This window comes from Apis florea, unplaced genomic scaffold (genome assembly GCF_048593485.1).
Source record: "Apis florea isolate Af1SG1 unplaced genomic scaffold, ASM4859348v1 contig_3496_pilon, whole genome shotgun sequence".
Lineage (NCBI taxonomy): Eukaryota > Metazoa > Arthropoda > Insecta > Hymenoptera > Apidae > Apis > Apis florea.
In genome coordinates this window covers 1,332,385-1,357,204 of record NW_028256773.1, presented here as the reverse complement: position 1 = coordinate 1,357,204, position 24,820 = coordinate 1,332,385, and the positions used below count along the sequence as shown (strand labels likewise).

The window sequence follows — 24,820 nt, the reverse complement described above, 5'->3', positions numbered from 1 at the left end:
AAACCGGAAAGTTGCCCGGAGGATTCGACCTTTTGGGGGAAGAGTACCGTTTTCTCGCAAGGATCTCTCGTGTTTTCGTCGGAACGAGGAGGGAAAGAAACGGGAACGCGTCGTGAAGGAGGAGGAGGAGGAGGGCGTTGTTTACCGGAGAGGAGAGAAAAGGTGGTGGTGCTGGTTCACGGTTCGTCAACTCGCGCGCGTGTCCACGCGTGTAATGATTAGGGCTGGGAGAGGCGGCCTTGAAGAGGTGTGCACGTAGGTGTACGGGACGCGGAAGATGGAAAAGCCGCTCTCCGAATGCCGCGTGGGCGAAATGTATCAAGGCTGGGTTAGGTGAAGTCGTTCTCTGTCGACACTTGTCGCCGATTCTGACGTTTAAATAGGTGAACCGGGCTGACAAACGACCAGAGCGAATGAACTGCTTCGTATCCTTCGAGGTCGTCGCGATCCTTTATTGTATTGTATTATATACACGATTTTCAATCGTTTGTTCAACGTTGTTCGAGCTTACTTTTTTCTCAAACAAACTTCTCCTGCCCTTCCAAAGAATCAGAAGATTTATCGACGATCCAATAAGAATTCTTCGCTCGTGTGTGTAATTTATTTGTGGAGAAAATATTCCTACTTTTCCATATTAAATTAAATTTGCGTGTATTACGAGCAATCTGATGAAAGAAGCGAGGGAAAACGAAGGACGCGAGCAAAAAGAAATTCCTCTGGCCGGTGGTGAATCTGATTGCACCCGGAAAAGGGTAGTAAATCGTGGATAGAAATCCACGATAACGTCGTATCTCATCGCGATGCAGCCGACAAATTGTCCGAATGAATAATGCGCTCGCTACCTTTTCTACCTTCGCCGCTCCATCCAGATAGCTATCTGTCTATCACGCAATTACGCAGAGGTTCACGCGTGCACGCGTTTTTGACCCAGTTCCATTCTCACGGAAGCGAGGAAAAGTTGGAGAATACTCTTCTGGAGAATAATTATACATCGATTATATATATCGAGAAGAATTACATCTCTACTCTTCTCTCTGGCCGTTTAAAAAAGATGGACGACACGCGTGTTTATTATTTATACACAATCGTATCCAATCTACGATTTCGAAAGGCGAGGCCGTCCCGCGGCGTAATTGAGATCAATGAAAATCGCGTGTAATAATTATTTACACGGAATCGGTCCCACGTCGTAAACAATCATTTCGAGCGATCGAGCGAGGTGGCCACCCGTTCTTAAGAAGACGCACAGGCGGCGAGTTGATCTCATCAGCTGGCCAACTGCTAATGAACACCGTCGGACAGAATGTCCCTTAAACGGCGAATACTCGCGTCGAAGACCAACGATTTACGTCGGCGGATCGATTTTCGGTCCTTAAGAATGATGGCTCGTGCCCGGCCGCATTATCCCGGCCACAACCTGCTATGGAATTGCAAAAGAAACATTCTTTCGCGCTCCTTTCACGCTCCTCTCTCTCTTCCTCGCCCTTTCTCGTCTCCTTGCCCCTCGGTTTCCGTTCGATCGGTGTCGAGGAAAGGCGAGCGACGACGAAACGGAAGGAGTTCTGGAACAACGACGAGGAGGGGGAGGGCCAGCCGATAATGACTGGACGCCGCAAAAATTCGCAATTAACTTGGGCCAGCCGATGTCGCGTCGGCGTAATTGGTTTTGCAGAAAACTTTTACGTGTTTTCACGGCATTTGCATAATGTGCGAGGTGAACACGGCCGATCGATCGGTTAATTTAAATACCGTAGCGCGCCGCCGCGGTGGCCGCGTGTGCGCATGCTCCGCGGCGACCGAGCATGCGCCGTGGACACCGCGCAACCGGCGTTTCCTTGTAATTGCCGTTACTTATTGCCGACCTCGCAAACAACGCTCGCGCAGGTAGATCCTCCTAATTCGGCTCGCCGATCGGCCGATCGTGAATCATCCGACCGACTTTTTCCCCGGTTTTTCTTCCCATCAGGCGTGCACCTGTCGGCGCGAACAACGGCCGATTGGGAAATGATTAGATCGATGATGCTTATGGATAAAACTCGTCGTTCGATTTCTCAACGAATTTCTCTGCTGTTCTCTTCTTTTTCTTTCTTTTTTTTTTTTTTTCCCCTTTCTCAGCAAAACGAGAGGAGAGCTTCGAGCTTCGAGAGCGAGCGTGATGAAGGAAGTTGGTCTTTGAAAAAGGGCAGAAAATGCAGAGACGAAATGGGTAGTTCGTGGCCCAGAACGGTGAATATCGTGTTTCACGTGCAGAGGTCCGGCGTACATGCGCGCGCACGTATGGCTGAGTTTCGTGAGAGGGCCTCGGGGGTAGGGTACCGTGTCGGCATGTTTCGCAGTTTGGGACCAGGACCCAAAGGTCCGACTCGACAGGGACCGGCACAAAAACAGCGGGGGTCAGAGGGGTCAGCAGCGGAGCCTTGTGTTCCCGGGGCCTCTCTTGTCATGCGATATGTTGCTCGTACGTTATGATAGTGGCGTCAGGTATACCAGCTTTCTGTTCTGTCAGTGACAATGCTCGCGATGCCTTTGTACTCTCGCTCCTTCTGAGACCTTCCTTTCTCTCTCTCTCTCTCTCTCTCTCTCTCTTTCTCTATCTATCTCCTTCTTCTTCTTCTTCTTCTTCTTCTTCCTTCAACCAAGTTTAGAGATATCGTTCCGACACCGCTCGATGAGAATCAGAGATCGATTCGAAATATGAGTTCTTTCTTTGGCGAAATAACTCTTTCTTTCGGCCCCTATTTCATGAAAAGTGGGTTAGTATTGTTTGTCGATTGATAAAAAAAAGAAGAAAAGGAAGGAGAGACAGAGAAACCCCTAAAAAGTGATTCCATCACGTACCGCTATAAATAACCGAGTTGGAAGAGGCAATTTGCCGTCGTACAAGAATCAAGCTGTTCTACTAAATCGGCCGTGATGTTGCCCATCTAACGCAACATCCCGTGGACATTTTTATGGATAAGTAAAAGCGCGCACGAGCGTGCAAGAGAGAGAGAAGAAGAGGTGGAGGCATCGATGTGGTAACCTCGGGTGGAGAACGCACCGGGTACAAATTTATCTTTGTTCCGAACTTTCACGAACTGACAGCGCTTGGACCTCTCTCGGTGTTCACCGAAGGCAAGCTTCGACGTGACACACGAAGCGATATCCACGCACGATTATTCTTCTTTCTTACTTTCTTTCCTCCGCCGCCACTTTATTTCCCAAGATATATCCTAGTTCCGTGAAAAGATCGTCGCCCGGATGAGTCACGCCTCGCCTCTTTTCCGAGTCTTTTTTCTCTTCCTCTGTTTTTCGAGGTGCTCGCATTCGGGGGCGTGAAAAATGACGCGGCTACCTTAAGAATCCGTTGGAAGAATCGACGACGCGGCGGGGTCTCGAGCGAGTTGACCTTCGATTTATAATCCCTGTCCCTCCTGGTGCTCGGTTCAATTCCTTTCCCCTTTGCGTACAACGCTTGGCGCCCATTCGTAACGCGATGTTGCGAATTCATTATCGTGGTAATGAATCATCTTGGCGCGAGGTGATAATGAAAACGAGGGAATAAAAATTTTTTTGCGTGGAAGATGTAGAAGAAATTGAGCTCTTAGTTGCTCGAGCACGCTGAAAATCGGTTGCAATTTTCTAATTAATTAACAGTATTTCCCCCAAAACTTTACCATTTTTATCCACCCTCTCTCTCTCTCTCTCTCTCTCCCGAGGAGAGGGATATTTAAACTCAAGCGCGAAATCTTGGAGATTTCCAAAGATCACGGATTTCTAGGCATCGAAACTTGGCATCTGATTGCCATTACAAGTTAGGCTCTGATATATTATTAGGCTTCGAAAATATCGAGTTTATAACGCGTTTAACTATCGAGCTATTAAAGAAATTAAAAATTCTAAAGTGCATCTAGAAGTAATTGCAGCTAATACTTTAACGTTTCCGCTCAAAAATAGTCGTCCTTCACGATCGTGTCATAAACTTTACCGTCGAAGACCTCACGTGTTCCTTTATGTTATTAGAATGAGGCAATATGGTACTTGCGACGTAAACGGTGAAAAATTGGAGGAGAAAAAAAAGGGAGAGGAGAGGGACCGTGTAATAAAAAACGTGGATAAAAAGAAGAAAAGCACGGTACGAGCAAGATATTATTATAATAGTGGCACGGGCTCCGTATAACGTAACTCCTCCGGGGCAACCGGGTAGAAAAAGGGGAGCGAAACAGCGTTGCAAACGCTACCATTATGCGAGAAGTATGTCCATACACCTTTGATACCCATATAAAGACTGTATACGATATTAACGACACCCTGTAGCAGCAAATAGAGGACGATTCGACGACGTGGCGGAACAATGGACGAACAGGCAAAAAGATTCCGGCGAACATTGTCGTAGCTACGACTTTATGAGGCGAGGTATGTACACAGCCACGCCAGTTTGCCCGCGCGATTATGTATCGTTTCTCGTATAATGCGATTTGACGCAGGTGGTCCCTTCCTCGTAACTCGTGCCCATCTCGAGCACAAGCGCGTGCGCGTTATATATTGATCCCGAACCGAGCGAGATCGAGCAACGGATCCTCGACAGGGATCTCTTGATGGAAACTTCTCCCTTTTCTTCACAGTTTCAAGGAAAGATTTTCATCTTCGATTATTCGAATCATAACCCGATTTATCCTCGATTGCAAAAGGGTTACAATCGTTACCTATCCTCGGGAGGAGGAGACGCAAACTGTACGGCAGATACTCTCTAGCGGCCGCCGCCGAGCAAAAGGACAACGAGGAGAGGAGGAAAAGTAATAGCGCTGGTGGAAGAAGAAAAAGGGTTGGAAGCAGAAGCGAGGATCCACCACGAGCGGCGGAGAGAAGGGGAGAAGAAGAGCTGGAGGAAGATCGGGAGGAGGAAGGGAGGGGAGAGAGGAAAGGGCAAGAGAGCGGACAGAGGGATAATAATAAAACGAGATATCTCGTACGTGGGCGGTCGTATTGTTAGCGCAACAAGGCATGCGCGGCGCTTCTGTGTCCCCGCGGTGCGCGCTCGTGCGCTGCGCCCTTAATAAACGGTACGCGTGTGCGTGAAACGCGCGCGCGCGCACGGTTAATAAGAGAGGCCACCGAGTGGCGGTGTGAGTGGAGGAGAGCACGGCCTTATGTAAATCGGACGGGCCCATCTGCGAGGGAGCCCCCCCCCCTCTCTCTCTCTCTCTCTCTTTCCGACCAGAAGAGAAGCGAGGGTGAAGAAGAGGAAGAGAGGCAGTGAGCATCTTGGAGAAAGAGAAAGGGAGGAGGAAGAAGAAGAAGAAGAAGAAGAAGAAGAAGAAGAAGCAACAGCAGCAGCAGCACGAGCTGGCTGCCAGCTTCAAAAGCAGTGCCGCCACCGCCACCGCCGCGATAAACACGCATTTATTCCAGAGAGCGGTGTGTGTGTGTGTGTGCGTGGGCGCATGCGCTACAGCGGTAGCCCCAAGACGAAGCAATAGCGCATGCGCGCGTGCTCTATGGCCTCTCTCGGTTCACCGATTTCGTTTTCACGCGGCCGTTCCCCATTATCGTTCCTTCCTCTCTACGTTTTCTCCCCTGAATACCCTTTTCAATGCGTTTTCTCGGAGTGTTGAGAGGAGGTATCGAGGGGGAAGGGGATACGAATGGTATCGCACGCTTGATTTTCAAGGGACGTATCTCGAGAGGGGCACGACCGCGCTTAACATGCAACGTGGTCCGCAGGCCACGTTGAGAAACGCGAAGACACTAGGAGGCCACGTAACACGAGCGCTATCGCGACATTACATTGTGTTTGCACGCATCCTAACCGCTGTAGAAACGCATGCCGATGATTCTTCCACAGTCGGCAGATAAACAGATAGGCGGATGGGTGTACACGTTGGTGCGCTCAGATAAGCGAGATGAAAGTTGACGTTACTTACATACATACATACATACATACACACATGCATACGCGTACATACCGCTCGTAGAAATACGTGTTTATTTTTTCGACAGGATTGTGCTTCAACTTCGAAATTTCCACGACGAACGATCTACCGTGATTTTATTCCTTTTAAAATCGATACGAGCTGAATCTACAATTCTTTCACTTGGAACGTGATTATTGGCAAAAATTGCCTCTGAAACATGAAGTTCAAATTTATCTAATTATTTCGAATTACGCAACAATAGAGGTGTAGATATCGCGTTTCAACTTTCCATAGAGTGTAATCATCGAGTGTAAAAATATCCGTACCGACAGCGCGTGCATAATAGGGAAGACGTGCCGTTTAATGGGAATTTATTGTGACCGTGCTTAATCGCGTTGGATCAACACACACACTCTCTCTCTCTCTCTCTCTGTCTCTCGTTCACGATGCAAATCGAGGACAGACCGGCTGCACCACTCGACGTTCCGCGAAAGATGAATAGGTCAGTTTCCTTGAGTCGAAGTGTGACTAACGAAAAGCCCGCGCGCGGTGACTTCCTTTGATAGTAGGCGCGCTCGTAGGCCCTTGACCCACATCGCGATTGACCGAGCCGCGGGAATTTCGCGAGAGTTTGATGCCCATTCTGGTAATCGTTCGTTAAGTTGCGTGTAATACAAATATTCTTTGAATGCGTGATCGGTGCGATACGAATTTATCGAGTCTCCTCCTTCACGTTCCCTTCTTATTTATCAATCTTATTTATGGAAAACGATGATGTTGATGGAAAAGATTAAGCATTTCGATCGTGCACGATGTTATAACAGCGTGAATGTATCATTTGTTTTTATCTAACAAAATTATTTCCCCTGTTATCCACAATCCTGGTATCTTTATTTAAATATATTCTGGATGGATTTGGAGGATGGATCCTTTCGAGGGAAGATTTTTTTCGGAATTGAGTGAATCAACAGATTCGTGAATTAACAGCGTCTGTCCGCATCGAGGCTGAGCGGTTTTGACATTTCCTGTCGGGAGGATGTTGCGGTGATGGCGAATAATCGAAATAGCGTCGCGTTAATCGGCGTGGCCAGTTTATCTTGTGGCGCAAGCAAGGGCGGTCGTTCGTGTAAGGAAGTAAACAACAAAGGCACCGAAACGGTGAAAGTGTGCAGTTTTGCCGGATTTTTTCCAATATTATTTCGACGGTGCGTGATAAATCCTTACATCCTGTTCTCGCTGGTAATCCGGTGTAATTAAGTTTCCGAGTGTCGTCTTCCATCCGTGGTGTGAAATTTGGAAATGAAATTTCGAGAAGAAAGAAATAAAACCTTCTCTCCTCCGGAGAGGAGAATGGTTTTAATTTTTAATGACAAACGCCGCGGCCAGTCGAAAACCCCATCGGGGGACTACAGCTATAAATACGACAAAAGCGGGGAAAACGCATAAAACACGTAAGGCGCATTAAGAGCGGCATTAATTTAAATTGGTTACCGTGCGTTTCGCTGTTCACGTCGAAATCGATTCTGCGGTACATCGATTGTATGTTTTCGAGTTCGAGAATATACTTTCCACAGATGTTTAGCAACGTTATTTTTGAACCTTTGAAAAGAATATTATTACAATTCAACGTGTTTCTTTTTTTTTTTTTTTTTTTTTTGTAAACGATAGCTGTTAAAAAATCCGTTTTAATCTCTTTAAAAAAATTAAAGGCTGACAATTTTCGATACGACAAACGGTCGAACGAAATATTATATTATCTTCGATCGAAGAAAATTTTTTGTGGACGTTCTCATGCATCTTGGGGGATCACGTTACGTTGTTGGATACGTTGAATTAATCTTGGCGTCGTCTTCCGCTATTCAAACTTGTTCCAAGAGAAGCTTGTTAATAGAGTATAAAGTTCACTGAAATTTTATATATATAATTTTATTATTGCTAGCAGTGTTACTATTGTTGTTGTTCAGTTGTTCCGTAGAGAGACACGTGGACACGTGGCTAAACCCGTATATTTTTTATTTATCAATCTCAATCTGTGCTTTTCTTCTTTCGAAAAGTACTTAACACGAATTCTTTGATGACTAAATAATTTCATTAACTTTACTATTTCTGAACAGCTTACATTAACGATTCTTGATCGCTCAATTAATCCAACAGCAATTTCATAAAAACGAACTTTCCTCAAATGAACTCGTTCCTTCCCACCCTTCGTCGTTTGTCTTCTCGCGTAAATTCTCGAAAAATTTAAGGTATCCGGGATCGATTCAGATCCACCGCGTGATCCGACGGCGCGCCCGTTTTCGCCCGCCGCCGCTTATCGAAAATAATTGCCGAATAACGAAGTGGCCGAGGTACACGCGTGTGGTGCACGCGGTCGGCGATACGCGATAAAGGGTAATTAACGAGCAATTAACGCGGCGCTGCGCCCGCCGGTGAATAATCTCTTCTTACGACGTGGCAAGATTTAATGCCGGCTCCTTCTTGTATGAGAATTTGTTGTACGCAGGAGGAAAAGACGGAACTGTATCGATAATATCGGTATGGATAATATCGGTTGGAAGAGAAATAATTGCGAGATAAACAGTTTAGGGTTTCGCGTGGTGTTGCGAAACGAAGGATTTGCAAGAGGCGATAACAAATGTGCATCGATTAAATTCGAATTTAAAATTCGGATGGAAGCGTTTCGTCGGGATATTAACTTTCGTTTCGAATGTTATCTCTTACTTTGTACAGTTTGTAAGAAGAGAAAAGAAAAAAAAAAAAAAAAGAATAATGCATTTGCAAAAATCGGGTTATTAATCTCCCTTTTCCTTCTTAGAAAGTGTTTAAATACGATAGAAGTCGCGTGTGTGTATATATATATATATATACACGCAGCGGCGTATCCGTGAGTATCCCGCGATTGAAATATGCGCAACGTGAATGATTTATCTCGCGTTTCGAACGAAATATCGTTGGACAACATGCAAAGTATTATTTTAACGCCGCTATTTAGCAATTTGCCTAACCTTATTTCACTTAACGCGTTTCACGCTCAATTATGACATCAGCCACGATTTATTACGCCTTAATTACGGAACGCGCGTTCGTTGCAATTATTTTTCTCTCCCGCTTTGCGGGGGAGGGAGGAGGAAAAAAGTTATTTTAATTGGTCGAAAAATCATATTTGACGCGCGCCGCCGCTCCACACGCGGGGAGATCTCATTGAACGCGCGCTTATTTAATGATATTTCTTCATATTCCGCATACCACAGGTTAACTCGCGCAGTGTGTGGAATGTGGATCGAACTTCTATTTAATCGTCTCATCGAGATATCGATCGCGGTAATGGAATTCTCTCTTTCTGCAATAATGAAGAGATTTTGCTATTCCACTTGTAAAAACTTGGGGAATTAATTCGACTCGGAAGTCGTTCCATTTACATCGGGCGAAATACTGGAACTGGATTGCGTATATCCGAATCATTCTCTCACCCCGATAATATCATTCACAAACTTAACAGATCGTTGCTGTGTTAATTGATATAATGAGAAGAGTTTAATAATTTTCGATCATCTTCGTTTACAAGGCGAGAAGAGACATTTCTTCCTTTGATTAGAAAGCGGTTTCATTATACGAAATCTTCAATCGATTTAATGCTAATTGAGGAGAATTTGATCGAGACGATAAAAGTATTTGATTTTTTCCGTGACAATTCGGATATCGAGAAGTTTGCACGATGTTGTGCGACGAGCGTGTCCGGCGCAATTATTAGCCTCGTTGCTGGGGGACAGATGTCGAAAGTAGCAGTGGTTAATAAGACGACAACCCGACCCGACTTAGAATAGTTCTCGAAATAGTGGTTCGACTCGAATTCAGACCGATTCAGCATGGGCCATTTCACAGACAAGGCGACGTTTCACCCAGAATCCGAGGTTGATTTAACGACCGCGAAATTATCGCCTGTATTGTGGCGGAGATATCGGCCCTCGTAAATCAACGTCGTTTGCGCATCATTAGCGCGCAGATCCCCGTAACTCGTCGGGTGCGCATGCGCGCTCGATCCTATTCGAACATCCGCGTGGAAATTATCGCGCGATTCTTGTCGCGGCGATACGTTTTCGGCCGTTTCACTCGACACGGTGAAATGTGCGACATCCTGCGAGGAATTCCCGGTATTCTTTGCAAACATCTCGAGTCGCCGCGCGATAGAGAGATTAAGGACAATTATGAAACGCTTCTCGTTACGAGGTCGTTGCAGCAGTAGCGGTTTGATGCGAACGGTTTTGCCACGAGTTCTACAAATTCCTTTATCCGTATCGTTGGAAAAGGAAAAGTTTAGTTGTGAGAATTTAGTTCCCCTTTCGATTTCTTATTTCGATCGAGACTGGCCTATTTTTATATATAAATATGTTTTTCCTTTCCATTCTTTTACGGAACTCTTCGAATTTCTGTGCTCAACGAATGATATCGTTGTCGATTAAGTTGATTATCCTTGTTTTTACTCTCTCCAGAAGATTACTCGTCGAGTATTAAAAACTTGCGACTGGTAAAAAAGCAGGATGCCACGTGGATCGGTGATTTCGTTTATTTTTCGATCGAGAAATCGGGGCGTCTCGTTCGGTTCATTAAATTCGAAAAAATCGGCCTTTCATCGCGCGGCCCAGAATTCGGCGCGAGAAAAAGGCGTAATCGAAGTTTAAAGGGACTGCTGGTGAAGAAAGAAACTCGGCTCTCGCCGCATAGTCGGTACCTTTGACGCCTACTAATGAGGGGCCTGTGATTAAAGGAACGCACCAGGAACCAACATTGCTTGTGTAGCAATCCGCTCGTCTGTCTGACCTTTGCCAAACTTCCACGCGTGTAAAAATTTATTCAACCAAAAGCAAAGAATTCCAAATTGCAAGAACAAAAGTAACACGCAAACGACAATTAAACCACGCGAAAGAAACTTTGGAAAAAAAAAAAAAAGGACAGGCTCCTCGTTGCTCGAACTGCTTACCGCGTAATTAAAAACGATCGAGATCGACGTTGGGCGGGTGGATTGATCGGCGAGAATCCTTCGAATCCTCCCCTCCCTTTCTTCCCTCTCGTCTCTATCGGGAGAAATGCGTCTGGCAGGGCAACGCCGACGGCCGAACACGACTATGTACTTACCTGCATTCCGGCGATCGCGCGCTCACACGCGCGGCACCCGCTCCGGAACACACCGCCGAGATATCGTGAATCGTGAATACGTATTGTCGCGATTGATCGCGGCTGCGCCCGTCCGCCGTGCAACCGGCTTGTTCCGGCGACGCTAATACAAGTGGCCCTCGGGAAGATCTATCGCGCTTTCTTGTTAGTACCTTGCCCGCCAGATGCTTCGAGCAACGGAGAGTACTCGTTCGAGATTGTTCCCTCTGGATTTTAATTCTCAAACGGATGGGAGAAAATTTAATAAAATCTCAATATTTATAGAAATCTGTCGTTCGTGCGATAGGGATCCATCGGTTCAATTTTTTCGTTCGATAATAATTGGAGCTAAGCAAAGGATACAATAAATGTAATTCATAATAATCGCATCGTTTTTTTGAAGTAAAAATCCTAGTAAAATTTTCCTTCCGTGTATACAATAATAATTACGACACAACATTTTTATTGGTGTATCGTCTAAAGTGGAATTCGAATACGGGATTTCAGTAGAGTTGTAGAGTCAACTTTTTTTTTCATATATATATATAAAGCTTAACGTGTATGCGAGAGAAGTCATTGGAACCGGTCCTCGTAATAAACTTACGATAAAAAAAAAGAGGGGGGAAAAAAAAAAAAGAAAGAAATAGATGTTCCAGTGCCTTGCATTTGACGAGCTCGAAACGCTCGGAGATACTAATTTAGGCTTTACAAGTTTGTTGGTTCTTGAAGCGTGTCTGGTTATGCCGATCCCCCGTCGGCCATCGCGATAGATAAGGATACGCTCTTTCAAGTGCTTGCAAGGAGGCACGATTTCCGGATAGTTGGATAGTTGCGTGTGGATCGGGCGCTCGCCAAAGCGGAGAACACCGCGGAATCATTACGACAACGGCTAATTTATGCAAATCGCGACATTTCCATCGAAACATGGCGTTCCACGAAGTTTTCCACGACCGCACCGTGTACTCGCATATTTCCACGTCGTTCGATCTTCCCTCTCTCTCTCTCTCTTTCTTCCTCGCTCCGTTAATAATCAGCTCAAGCGTTTTCCCTTCGAGGAATCAACATCCTTTACAAACGACTTGACAAATTCTAGAACATTCTAGAAAAATATTACGGACGAGTTAACGTCGTCGTTCCATCCTTTGAATTTATAATCAAGGAAATCCGAATCCTTCTCCTTTTCTTTTTTTCTCCCTTCCTCGCGTATTAATTATCGTGGAGCGTATCCCCAGCGGGACGGAAATGGAATCGAACGAGGAGGGGGAAGAGGAGAGATCGAAGGAGGCGAAGAAGATGAGGAGGAGGAAAGAGGTGGACGAGGGAAAGAAATGGAAGGAGGAGGAGGAAGGATCGGCTTTTGTAGCGGCGCGCAAACAAATCCGACGTGGAGGCCAGGCTAGGGAAAGAAGGAAGGAAGAAAGGAAGGAAGGAAGGAAGGAAGGAAGGAAGAGAGGGAGACAAGGAGAAGGGCAGCCGGTAACAAACGACTCGCAAATCCTTCCTGTCAATTTAATCTCGCCTCGAATCCCGGAGAAATGTTAATAAGGGCCTCACTACCATTCCTTCCCTCCCCTTCCACCCTTTGCCCGCGCCCCTCTCGCCTCTCTTTCCCGCGAGCGAGCGCGCGAGCCGGCAACGACACTTTATTTTCGCGCAAAGATACCGCCGCCGCGGCGACGACCACGTGGAAATTGTGTGCAAAGCGAGCTGCACCCGTCGTTTTTCTTCCTCGAGCCCCGCTCTTCCTTTACTCCTCCCTCTCTCTCTCTCTCTCTCTCTCTTCCGCTTCTTCCCCTCCTCGCGTTCCCTTTCGGCCTTCCACCCTCGTAATTTATCGCGGTTATGCGGTGGAATCTGTACCAAAGGGGAGGATAAAGGAAGCCGGAGGATGGAAAAATACTCGAACACTTGCAATGCTATCGTCCCGATTCGATCATCCTGCACCGCGAGCTTCTGTCCTGCTTCTCCTCTTCCTCTGTCGTCGCAAGCGGGGGGAGCAAGATGCAGAGATGAAGAGATCGCGCCGCGAGATGCAAAGGCAGCGACGAAAGGAGAGATCCGATTTTCGGACGATCGAGGGAGAGAGAGAGAGAGAGAGAGAGGAAATTTAGAATCTTCATTTCAAATGGTATCGAATATATATATATGTGTGTGTGTGTGTGCATGATTTTTCTTCTCGCTCGTCCATTCTCTATTCCAATCTGCATCGATGGACGTTTTAAATAATCTCATTTTAATTGGCGTGCGTGTGATGCAACGCCAACGCAACGTATATACAGGTATTAATTTCTTATTTGCTTTTAGAAACGCGTAACAAATTCGACGGTGCCCTAATGATCCTGGCCTCTTACTAATTTTTTTCCGTTTCCCTTTTTTTTCTTTTCGCGAGAAGGAAATATTTCCCTCGTTTCGAGCGCAGAAAAAGGAAAACGATAAATCTCGCGGTCACGCAAATTCTGCTCTCTGTTGAAAACAGAAGCGGGGCCCGTATATACCGTATAAAGTAAAATGGCGCCCGGTGCCAATTAGGAGGCTGGTTGAAAGTGAACCTCTTGTAATAAATTTCTGACGTGTACGGAATCGTGAGAAACCGAGTCACTTGGTGAACCCGTATAGAACAATTTGCCTATCTGGCTACCATTTTGGATCGATCGATGTATGTACATTTATTAATCTTTACTGTCTGTTTATTCAACGATACACGAAGTGTCAGGAAAGAGTATATTATATTTTCGAAGTTGCGTACGAGTTTTGCATTGTCTTTATCGATGAATTCAATTTTTATAGACTTTAGATATTTATTCATTATATTAATATACACTCGTTATCGTATTCATTGTCGAAGGCGTGACGAGTCAACAACGACGATCATCCTTGCCAATTTACGTATCCCGCGTAAACAACGTCCCACACTATTCGAGCAACACCTGTATAAAAGTCACGAGTCGTGTTCTGCCGTTTTTTCCTATCTCATTCGTTTTCTAACGCCAGAACGAACGAATAGAAAGCTTGGTGATCGGCGATAATTGCGTTTAACTCGTCCGAAATTCGCGCTGAAAAGAATCGATTCACGTATCGGGAAGGGAAATTTTATTCGGAGCGCGTGCCATTTCGGACGACCACGCAGCCTTTATCGAACGCTCAACGGATTTTTGGCACGCCGGCCCGCGATATGAATGGACGATCTGTTAGCCGGTATACGAGCGTTTCCGCATGCCTGTCGAGGATCCTCTTTGAAATTATTTTGTTGCTCCGAAAATCCATGTTTTACGATTATCCGAAGTAGCTTTGAGCAAACATTGAAATTGCGAATTTGAAGCGATTCTTGTTATCCGGAGGTAGAGATGATTTTGCAATGTCAGCTTTATGTTCCGTGTAATCCTAATCTGCTTTTCGAGACAGGGAGAATTTTGTCGTTGCAGCACATTCTTTATCGAATATCCATTAATATCCTCGTGATGATATTCGTGTATATTCTTTTAATTAAAAAATAAGAAGATCAGTTTGTTGTCGAATCAGAGTTTTTATTCTTATATGGAAATAGTTTTCGAAGAATTCTTTAAGTTATTTCTCATCTGATTTCATATCTGATTTTCCTAATTATCCTAATTGCTCGAAGATGCAGAGGAGAGGTTATATACATGTATATATATATTGTCTAGAAGAATTATTCGGAGGTTAGATCACTGGTCACGTATAGCGCGTTGTAAATTAAATGCCAGTGACGCACAATGACATAACTTGCACGAATTTCTTCACGCACAATTTATTTTATTAGTCTGCCGGTTGCCAAACGGGCACTCGTCTTTTTCATCGCACCGACGAATTTTCAACCGTTTCAACGAAGGTGAACCCGTACAGTTGTTTGCTAAATAGATCCCTACAAATCTCTCCAACTCGGAGACACAACTATTCCGCGTCTATGCCCCGAAAACAAGACGATTACGATTCCGTTTGATCTTTAAAGCGATTCTGCACCTTGTATCTAACCGTATCGTTTCGGTTATGACTATCACATCTCCATAAATCTTTCCCCTGTACCTGAAGAAGAATATCCTGCGCCCCTATAAATTGTAGATGCACGCAGACGAAAATTTTGAATTTTACGCAAAATTTTACTCATCGAAGCTCGCTATCCTCCTTTCTTCCCCTCCCTTTCTTGACAATGTTCAATATTTTAAATTCTCCAAATTCGTATTTAAACAATCCAAAACTTGTCGAAAATTTTCGAAAAGCTTCTTTGATTTAAGAAACCCTTCAGGTTTCAACTACTATTATATATTACGTTATAAAGATTTCTATCATCAAGTTGAAAATTGGAGTATTTCTTTGATAATTTATAAGAGCGTTATACGAATTAAATTTTCGAAAATTTTCGAAAAGCTTCTTTCATTTGAGGAACACTTCTAGACTTTCAAACCTTTAAAATTTCAACTACTATATATTATACTATAAAGATTTCTATCGTCAAGTTGAAAAATTGGAATATTTCTTCGATAACTTATAAGAGATCGAAGAGCGTTATACTAATTAAATTTTCGAAAATTTTCGAAAAGCTTCTTTGATTTGAGGAACACTTCTAAACTTTCAAACCTTCGAGTTTTCAACTATTATATTATAAAGATTTTTAAGTTTTTTTAAGCCATCAAGTTGGAATATTTGTTTGATAACTCGTCGCGAATAAGAGGAGCGTTATGAGCGAGATCGAAGTGCTGAAGCCAAAACGCGCGAAAGCCAAACATTCTTTCGTATCGTATATGGGTCATCCACTTTTCCTTGTTCTCGAGCCGTCTAATCGCGAAATTGTCTCGTTTCTTTTTCTTCTTTTTTCTCCCCTCGATATAATTTTCCCTTTCGTCAATGTCGCGGCATTGCGATCATAAGGCAAATATTATTCACCGGCAAAAGGTTATCGCGGAATAAACTGCGCTGGCGCCGGCCACCGGTCCGTGAAGTTTATTTCGCGGCGAATTAAATTAGTCCCGCGGCGAAACGGCCGCGATAAATCTTGGTTCAAACTATTAGGTTCGACTATCGCGCGGATTTATAATAGAAAATTCAAACACGCCTCAACTTTTTCCAAACATAATTTTCCCGCTCGAGATATGTAATTATACGTTCGTTCTTAAAATTTCTTAATAATCGATCACCTTTCTTAGATACAAAACGAACGATAGCCACGAGGAATCGTGCCTACTATACAAATATATATATATAAATATATATCAATCCTTTCTCGATTATCGAGAAGAAAAGGGTTAATTTATATTCATAATATCCACACCAAACACTTTTCGTTCTCAACAAACAAGGATCTCGATATAGCAAATTCGTCCACCGAATAGAAAATTATCCCGAATTCGAGCAACAACGACTCGTATCCCGACAAGAACGCGGCGATTAATTCGGAGTTGAATCGACGAATTTATGAACTGGTAATCGGGGCCCAAGGCGGCCGAGCCTTATTGTAGCGGAAAGTATTCTCTTTCGATAATATAAAGAACTTCATAACGCGCGAGCCGCGTGGGCGTAATTGGCCTGCGTAACGCAGCGCCGCTTTATGTCGTAACACCAACTGCTCGAGCTCGTGTTGCGCGCGTCGCGGAAAGTGTTATAATGTCGCGCGACGAGCACGCAACCCGGCGAGCCTCTAATTGCCCAATAAACAGAGAGTGGAAAGGGGAGGAAGGTGAAGAAGAATGGAAAGTCGGATCGAGGGGTTTATTATTGGGGGGGGATTTTATAGCGACAGCTTTTATTGCGCACTACCGTTCTTCTCTCTCTCCCTCTCCCTCCTCGAGTATTCATCCGTCGCGTTGAACCGGCCGAAATATATTGCCGATAAATACAATTTTATCATCGAGGAATTTTAAGTGGTGGCCGCTGCGCGGTCTTCGATCGTGTTCGCGAAGGTAATGCCGTCTCTTTTAGTTTTCGTTCGATTTCCATTCCCGCTCTTTGTCCAACCATACCTTCGATTGCGCAACATCCCTCCGCCGCGTCATCCCCCCACAGAATTATTTTACGATCCGCCGCTCTTAATTTCGCGCCGTTGCTCACTCTAAACGAGAGAGTGTTTAACGCCCCTCGAATGCATAAATTAGCGGCCGAGGATCGTGTAAATCTTTCGCTGTTCCGCCGAATTTTCGGCCACGGTGTCGCACCACGCAATCCACCGATCCGATCTGTTGAGTCATACCGAAGTATAACGAGGGAATGTATATATGCAATCTACTTTGCGGCTACTTCTAATACCGTTTATCGTCTTTCTTTTTCTTCTTTTTTTCCAAACGAAATCTGAACAAGTGAAATAATAGAATAGTCAGAGTTTTAAAAATTAGTATAAGTTAGATAGATAATGTAATACAGTTGAGTTTGAATTATTTGAAGTAAAGGTTTCTTATTGGATCGTGTTCGAGAAGGTTTGCATCAACGTGTGAAACGTGACGGTTGAAGAAGGCGGCCTGAATGAAATACGACGCACTTTTCCACGCCAGCCAAGTCTCTCGAGCCTCTTCGAATTCCTGCTTCGTATCCCCGCGGCACCCACGATCAACTAGTTCAGGTGGCTGTGTTTACTGTAGGCCACTTCAGACGAGCCACGAGACCGACGCTTATCGCACAATACGGAAGCCTGCCTCTGAAAAATCGGTCAAGTGCTCGTTGAGAAAAATTTTTGGTCGGCCTCGTGAGAAATTTTAATCGGGCCGTCCTCGAAACACGCTTTTTCTTTTAAAAACTCATTTACCCGGGCAATGCTCGAATCGAATATTAAATTCAACGTGTCGCGCTTCCTTTTTTAACAGTCGTGATAAAATGTTGTGAATCGAATGTCGTGATTAAATAATTGGTGCATATTTTTTGAATAACAGTATTCGTTAAATTTTATTCGATCGATATTCCTTATGAATTTCTATGGAATTTAAATTTTGAAAAAGTGCCATCAAATTTGCTTGAGATGTACGTAAATGTAAATAAGATAAAATTGCATTATATAATTAATGCCTGAGAAAAATGAAACGATTTTTGTCTAAAAATTGATTCAAAACCAGAACAGAAATACCCACTTTGGCGCATTAATCGCGATTGTTGACGAAACTTCTTTTTCTGCTACGGCTTTCAACGCACGGTTTCTTGAATTATCGTCATCGTCAGAAATATTTCACGCGTTCACCTTTGCAATTTCGCGGCGAATTTCTCGAAATAAATCTATATATGACGTGCAGCCGCGTTAAAAAGATACAAGTACAAACCTTAAGTTACCAACGGTAATACAAATTGCGGGATAATTGCAACGGATAATTGTGCAACATCGCTCGATCGAATTCGATCGCGTTCCTAATGGCTGTTTCGTATCGTCGTTCGCGGTTCCAAGAGAGAAGAAAGAATTCCAAACGTTGGGGGACTCGTGGCGGCCATCTTGCTCTCCGAGGATAATTAGTCGCCGTTCCAATAATAGAGACATTCAGAAGTTCCAAGACTTCCAACTTCGGAATAAAAAAAAAAAAAATCTCCAACTCCGTTTTCCAATTTAATCGCGTTGTAATTAACTCCTGTAATCAACAATCGGACAATCGGTCTGCGCAAAGTTTCGATTTTTGACCCAAATTCCTCTCTCCAACGTCCCCCAAGTTGGATTCATTTTACGAATTTAGATGCACGATCCACTTTCAAATTAATTATTAATCGAGTCGACGAGTGGATTATTAATGGATCTTCCGTTTCTGTTATTCGAGACAAATCTCAATCTATCATCGATAATTACCGGGATTGGTGATAAACGAAGAGGAAATCTATCCTTACGTTGGGAAAATTTTCTCGAGATTGATTGAAATCGGTGGATTGAAACCGGTGGAAACGAGCGGCGAAAATTGCGACCAGTCACGGTCGCAAAACCACGGTGCGAAACATTCGTTAACATTCCCAACACGCGGTAATGATCGTCGAGTAAGAAGCGACGCGGCGTTAGAAAATTAATAGAACAACCTTCGAGCGGCAAAAACCACCATCTCTCCTCCTCCGCAATCCTCGATGACGCAGGAGGTCGGGTTCGTTATTCATAAATTAGGAGGGGAAGGTCGTTCGACTATCGATGTTCGACTGCCGCTAATTAACGTTTATAGCCGATTTTAGATCGAAGAAGGAGGGGGACAAGTTTCAAAGAGGAGGAAGGGAGGAGGAATAATTTCTTTGGCTTGTTTATGAACTTGGTGTTGAGAGTTAATTAACATGGTTATGCAAAGATATCAAGAGTGATTAATTGCGATTAATTCCGAATTTTCGTCAAATTTACCGCTAACTCGAACGATAGTCAATTAATTTCGATACAGTTTATCGGTTCCCTTTATACGTCGTATAAACTGGATTCATTCATTCTTTCGTTGTTTTTTCGTTGTGGAAATATTGATGTCAAACGTAAACTTCTTTTTAAACCGACAATCTGCTCGATTTAAAAACCGTATTTTCTTTGTTCAAAGAACGACTTTGGTATTCACCTTATTACCTCTGACGAAGTTTTTAACTTCAAACTCGAGACCTGACTTCGATGTAGAACCGATCCCTCCTCCCCTCGAGGGATTCTCCAAACTCGGTCCAGTTCTCGAGACGTCATCGGATTTTCAACAGGTCGGACTTAATATTCGATCCGACTGCGGATTATCGGAGCAGCGGGACGAGAATGTGGAGGGTGAGAGGCGGCTCGTTAGACGTTAACCGTGTCATCGTTGCATCGATCGGTCCCACGGTCCTTGAGCGTAATAAGCGGATAAGAAGGGCGAGAATCGGAACGATTTGTCAACGAGAAACGATCGTCCGCAAGGATCTCTCTTCTAAGCCCTGTTTCCTTAATCCACCGCGACGAACAACCGACTGTCAATAAGATCGACCCTTTCGCCTTTCGCCTTTTCGCGAGCCTTCTTACGATTTCACGCTTGTTTTCTCGCCCGAGAATTATCATCGCCTGACACGTTCTATTTTTCTTCGTCACAGGCGATTACAGACGAAGATTCTTATAAAACAAACGAAACTTGAAATTCTCAGAATCGTAGACTTTGTCGAAATGAAACACTTTCGGGATTCAATTTCGTTTTGTATCTTCTGTATTCGTATTTTCTACATTTTGTCGAAACACAAGTGTTTTCCTTTCTCCGTAATTGGGGGACATTTACTAGATATTCGTGAGTGACGTATTCCAAAAACGTGAATTCATTCTCACGAATAGCCCCATCGTTGTCCAGCATCCTCTGAATCGACGTTATGAGATCAGGGTTCAGAAGTTGGGATGACGGCGCCCTTCTGGCCGGACGTAGGCGAAGCCGGACGTTGTTTCGGCGAAAACGCGAGGCCAACGTGGGCGGTAGCGAGCAATTCCGAAATCGACTTTTCGATTTACAAAACACAGAACTCGGTGGGCGAGAGAGGTGACCCGATCGGCGACGAGCGCGCCATCTGGCGGGTATCCCCCACCCACCGGCGCCAACTTATCGCGGGCGAATCGGTCGCGTGGGCGACTTCACTTCCGGTCAAGCGATCGGGCCCCTCCTCGGATATCGCATCATCTGATTTAATTGATCTGGCCGAGAATTATGTCGAGAAAAGTGTAACGAACGATCCATGACTGCCACTCGAATCTAACCCTTGTTTAGATGCTACTGATGGATCACAATTCTTCTTTTCTTTTCTTTTTTTTTTCTTTTTTTTTTTTTTTTAATAAGGGAGATTTTTACGAAAGAAATATTAATTTTCTCGGTCGATCAATAATAACAACTAAATGCAAAAAGTTGTTGAAGGTATCTAAAGTTTGACAGGGCTTTGGCCAGGGAACACAGATGATCGTTTAAAATTCCATCGGCGTTTCGCGGAAGTCCGTACTTCCTCGGGTTTTCGGCCCCCCTCCCCGTACCATCCTAGGGTAATCCTATCACGCGCCGTGTTCCCTTCGTGTAACTTTTTTACAGCTCGTGTTCAACGCCGGATAATCGGTTTCTTCGCGACACCGGGCCGCCGCGTCGTGTTGAACGAGGGCCTGGATTTATGAATCTCGTTTACGAGTCGCTTTTAAAAACTCGAGGAGGAAGAAAGAGAGAGAGAGAGAGAGAGAGAGAGAGCTTTCCTTCCGGTTAAAAAGTGGCGGCCGCCTCTCGAGAAAGATGCGCTATTTATGCGGCCATTAGCTTACGATCCTCTTCGTGTATTCTATAAATACAGTTGCGCGCGATGCGCCACCACCAGTCCTCGTTCCGTCATCTTTTCCCAGATATTCGTAAACCACCAAAGCGGCGTGCCTGGCTCTCGTCTCGACCTGGCTGTCTCATCTATTCCACCGTCGAGAAAGCTACGATATCGCGGCTGTGAAACCGACCGGCCTCTCTGAAGCCGATGCGCTCGCTTCTTGCGCAAAGATGATGACGCGACGGGGGATATATTTCGCCTCGAGAGGCCTTATTTCGTTTCGCGGTATCACACGCCGCGCGGAAAATAGATCGGCTCTACGATCTGCTCTACTGATTCTACTGGATTCTATTCATTTCATTTTACACCGTGTAAAATTTTTTCACCTACCTACGAATCGGGATAACAAAGATACGATCGAGCTCGAATCGGCGAACAACATCGTACAAACTCGTTTAAAAATAATTATTTTACGAGCTGCGCGTCGCCCCTCTTCACTTTCACAAGCGAGCGAGGTCGTCCGAGGTCGTTCTGGCGCGGGTGGAGAAACGAGTTAGGGGTCGGTGATTCGGTCGGCCAGCCGAAAAATTCGCGGCAATAAACCACCGCGGTACGCCACGGCTCGTTATCAATCGTGCGCGGTAGAGTATATACGAGCTGACTCGGGGCACGCGCCTGGCCGGGGTCGTAGGCCGCCCCACCCCTGCCTCTATATCCCTCTCCGTCCCCCCCCTCCCCCCTCCCCTCCTCTCTCCTCCACCCATCGTCGAGACGGCGGGGAAAAAGGCCAGGCAGCGAGTGGAACGAAGAGGGACAGACCCCCACCCCTGCGCGACGGGGCCCGCGGGCCCAGTCCTCCCACTCGATGCTGCCCCCTCCACCCCACCACGCGCTACCCCCACCACCGCGCGGAGCAATCCTCGACGATTCCCCTCGACCCGCCTCTGCATCGTTTCGCACTGCATCGCTGCACAGGATGCCACGACAGTGGCTCTCTCTCTCTCTCTATATATATATATATATATATATTCCTCCGCACCGAAATCTCCCTCTCCTTCTCCCGATCTCTCAAAGATTCTCAAAGATTCTTTTCTCGCTCGTCGGATTTTCAGGATCTCGATTCGATGGTAGAAAACGGTTCGAACGACGTTGTTGTTCGATCGTATGTTGTTGTCGTGGCGGAGGTTTCTTCTAGAGAAGGGAGGGGTGAGGGCCTCTCCCTCCGCGGTGTCACGGGCCAGCAGCGGTCGTAATGCGGCCCACACGCGCGCTCCACCACTGGCGCGCAAATCGCATAAACACGCGCGCCGACGCATACACGGGGGGGCACACACGGGTGGTGGTGGGGTGGAGAGACGCTGGGCGACGAAGCGGTCCTACCTCCTGCAGGGGACCGTGTCACGTGGCCCCCAGGCCGTGTAGCAGCACGCAGCGCGCACAGGCTGTGCTCTCTCGTGAGCGGCGCGCACAACACCAGTCAGAGACGAGCCGAGAGACCGGGCGCAGATCGCACTCTCTCTCCCAGGAAGCGCGTGCTTTCTCCCTCCCTCTTTCTCTCTCTCTCTCTCTCTCTCTCTCTTTCTCCCTCTCCCTCTCCCTCCCTCCCTCCCCCTCTCCCTCCTCCTCCTCCTCCCTCTCTTTTCCCGTTTTGCCTCCCTCTCTCCGTTGCCGCCCGTACGCTCGCCGTCCGTTTGCCCCGTCTTTCTCTCGCTCTCTCCCTTTTTCCCCATTTCTATCGCGTGTCGTGCCGCGACACGACGCGCCGCGCCGCGCGACACCGCATCGAACCACCGACCGACCGGCCGACCGATCGATCGATCCATCCATCCATCGATCGATCCGTCGTATCGATATCCACACCCCCGCTTCCGACCGTCTCCTCCGACGGTGCGCGCCGTTGTTCGTCTCGAGCGTTCGGGCCACGTGCTGCCTGAGAGCCTCGGTGTGCGGTTATTTATAGTGCGCGCCAACCCCCAACGGTCAACCCCCGCGCCGTGTGTACCCTGTGGTCGGGTGTTCGACCCGAGGAGGAAGGGAGTTTTCTCCGCGCATTGGTGGTGGCTCGAGTAGAAAGGAAAGGAAAGGAAAAAAAAGAAAAAGGAAACGAAAAGAAAGAGAGAGGAAGAGAAGAGAAGTTCGTTACACGAGTGTGTTCTTTTTTTTTTGTGCTTGGTATATATATATATATGTGTGTGTGTGTATATATACCGTGTATATTCGTGATCGTGGTGTTTTTTCCCGAGGGATAAGATTAAGAGAAGAAACAACGACGTTTCGACTCGTGTCTCGTGAAGTTGTGACTTGTGCTTCGTCGATGGTTGTGTGCGTGTCCATCTCCGATCTTGTCAACGAGGTGTTGCGCCTCGCGGCCTAACATGCTCCTGCTCGACCGCCGACGCTCCGCCTGCTCCTCGCGGATCAAATTGAATGGTGCGCATCCTGTCGTTATCTATCGCCACCTCTTCCTCCGCTCGTCCTCCTCTCTGCCTCCGCGCCCGCGAGTTTCTCGTCTGTGCGAGTTTCGCAGAAGTGAACGTTTCACAGGGTTTGTTGGTGAAGAATAAATGGTACGAATGGTAAAATAATGCCGATCGTCAGTGGCTGCGCACTCGTCTGGAATACAGTGCAACGTCTCCTTTTTTTCCTATGTTAAACTATGCGAGGATAAACAGTGCAACTGTCACGTCTCCTCTAACGACGATAATCGTTGAAAGGCGCCTCCACCCACGCTTCTTCGATGCCGATCCTCCTCCTCGAGGGGAGGAAAAAAGGAGAAAGAAGGAGAGAAAAAAGAACGAGCCTCTCGTGTTTTTACGTTACGTGGTGGGTTAAGTGGATTTTACGCGACGGGAGAATCGAAGGCCTCGTTCACGACGACAATGTTTCTATACCAGCAACTCTTTTCCATGGAACCGTTAAGAACCGTTTAACAGTCTACGTTTCTCCTACGCGATACAAACCGCTCGCGAAATAAGGTTTGGCGGTGGTATTTTCGGACGGGGGCCCATCATCTCGTCGTCGAACAAATCGACGCCGCTAACGAGTGGCCGGGCGCAGAAATTTATGGCGAATCCCGATGCGGCGGCTCGATAAATAACCCCGCGATGACGAGTGGGGCGTCTTATCGCTCCTTAACGAAGCGATTCCAATCGGACAATTAAATCAACCGTCCCGGATATATTGGTTGATCGATCCATCTCGAATTTCCTTAACAATTCTCTCTTTCTCGAAGATTAAGATAATTTGCCATTCCTCGTGGAGAGCGATTGGATAACTTAGGAATGGATTTTAGCTTACGACTCGTTCGCTTTCGAAAAAAAATGATGAAGAAGTAATATTATTTGATTATAGAGTTGTGCTCGAACGTTCAGATATCGGTAAACAAAAAAAATCGAGGGGGGCCCTTGGGCGAATCGATATCGTAAACTTCTTCTCTCCGTCCGTGTGGAAGGAGCTGTCAACCGCGGTGCCTTAATGACTCGAATATTCACTGGGAACAAGATCCGGTTTCGTTTCAAAGTGCTTGCTAGTCGCTCGTTGAAGACGGGTGGACATTTTGGTTTAGCGGTACACTTTCACCGGCGATGCTTGTGTTGTATCTCGTC

At 45.9% G+C, this 24,820-nt stretch overlaps 1 protein-coding gene and 1 long non-coding RNA gene across 11 annotated transcripts in view; one reads left to right on the top strand and one right to left on the bottom strand.

Annotated features, from left to right (window-relative positions):
- Positions 1 to 24,820, top strand: part of LOC100872550 (Myocardin-related transcription factor) — a 272,225-nt gene that overhangs the window by 214,075 nt on the left and 33,330 nt on the right. For 2 of the 10 annotated variants that reach the window (XM_086913361.1, XM_086913357.1), the window contains exon 1: positions 22,945 to 23,645. The exons of the other annotated variants lie outside the window; for them this stretch is intronic. The gene's annotated coding sequence lies outside the window, so the exon portion shown is untranslated. Of the gene's footprint in view, positions 1 to 22,944; positions 23,646 to 24,820 lie in introns of those variants that run through there. 10 annotated transcript variants of the gene reach the window in all.
- Positions 17,371 to 24,820, bottom strand: part of LOC147656705 (uncharacterized) — a 43,211-nt gene continuing 35,761 nt past the window's right edge. Inside the window, exon 3 of the long non-coding RNA XR_015293717.1 lies at positions 17,371 to 17,685. This is a non-coding gene — a long non-coding RNA (uncharacterized LOC147656705). The remainder of the gene's footprint in view (positions 17,686 to 24,820) is intronic.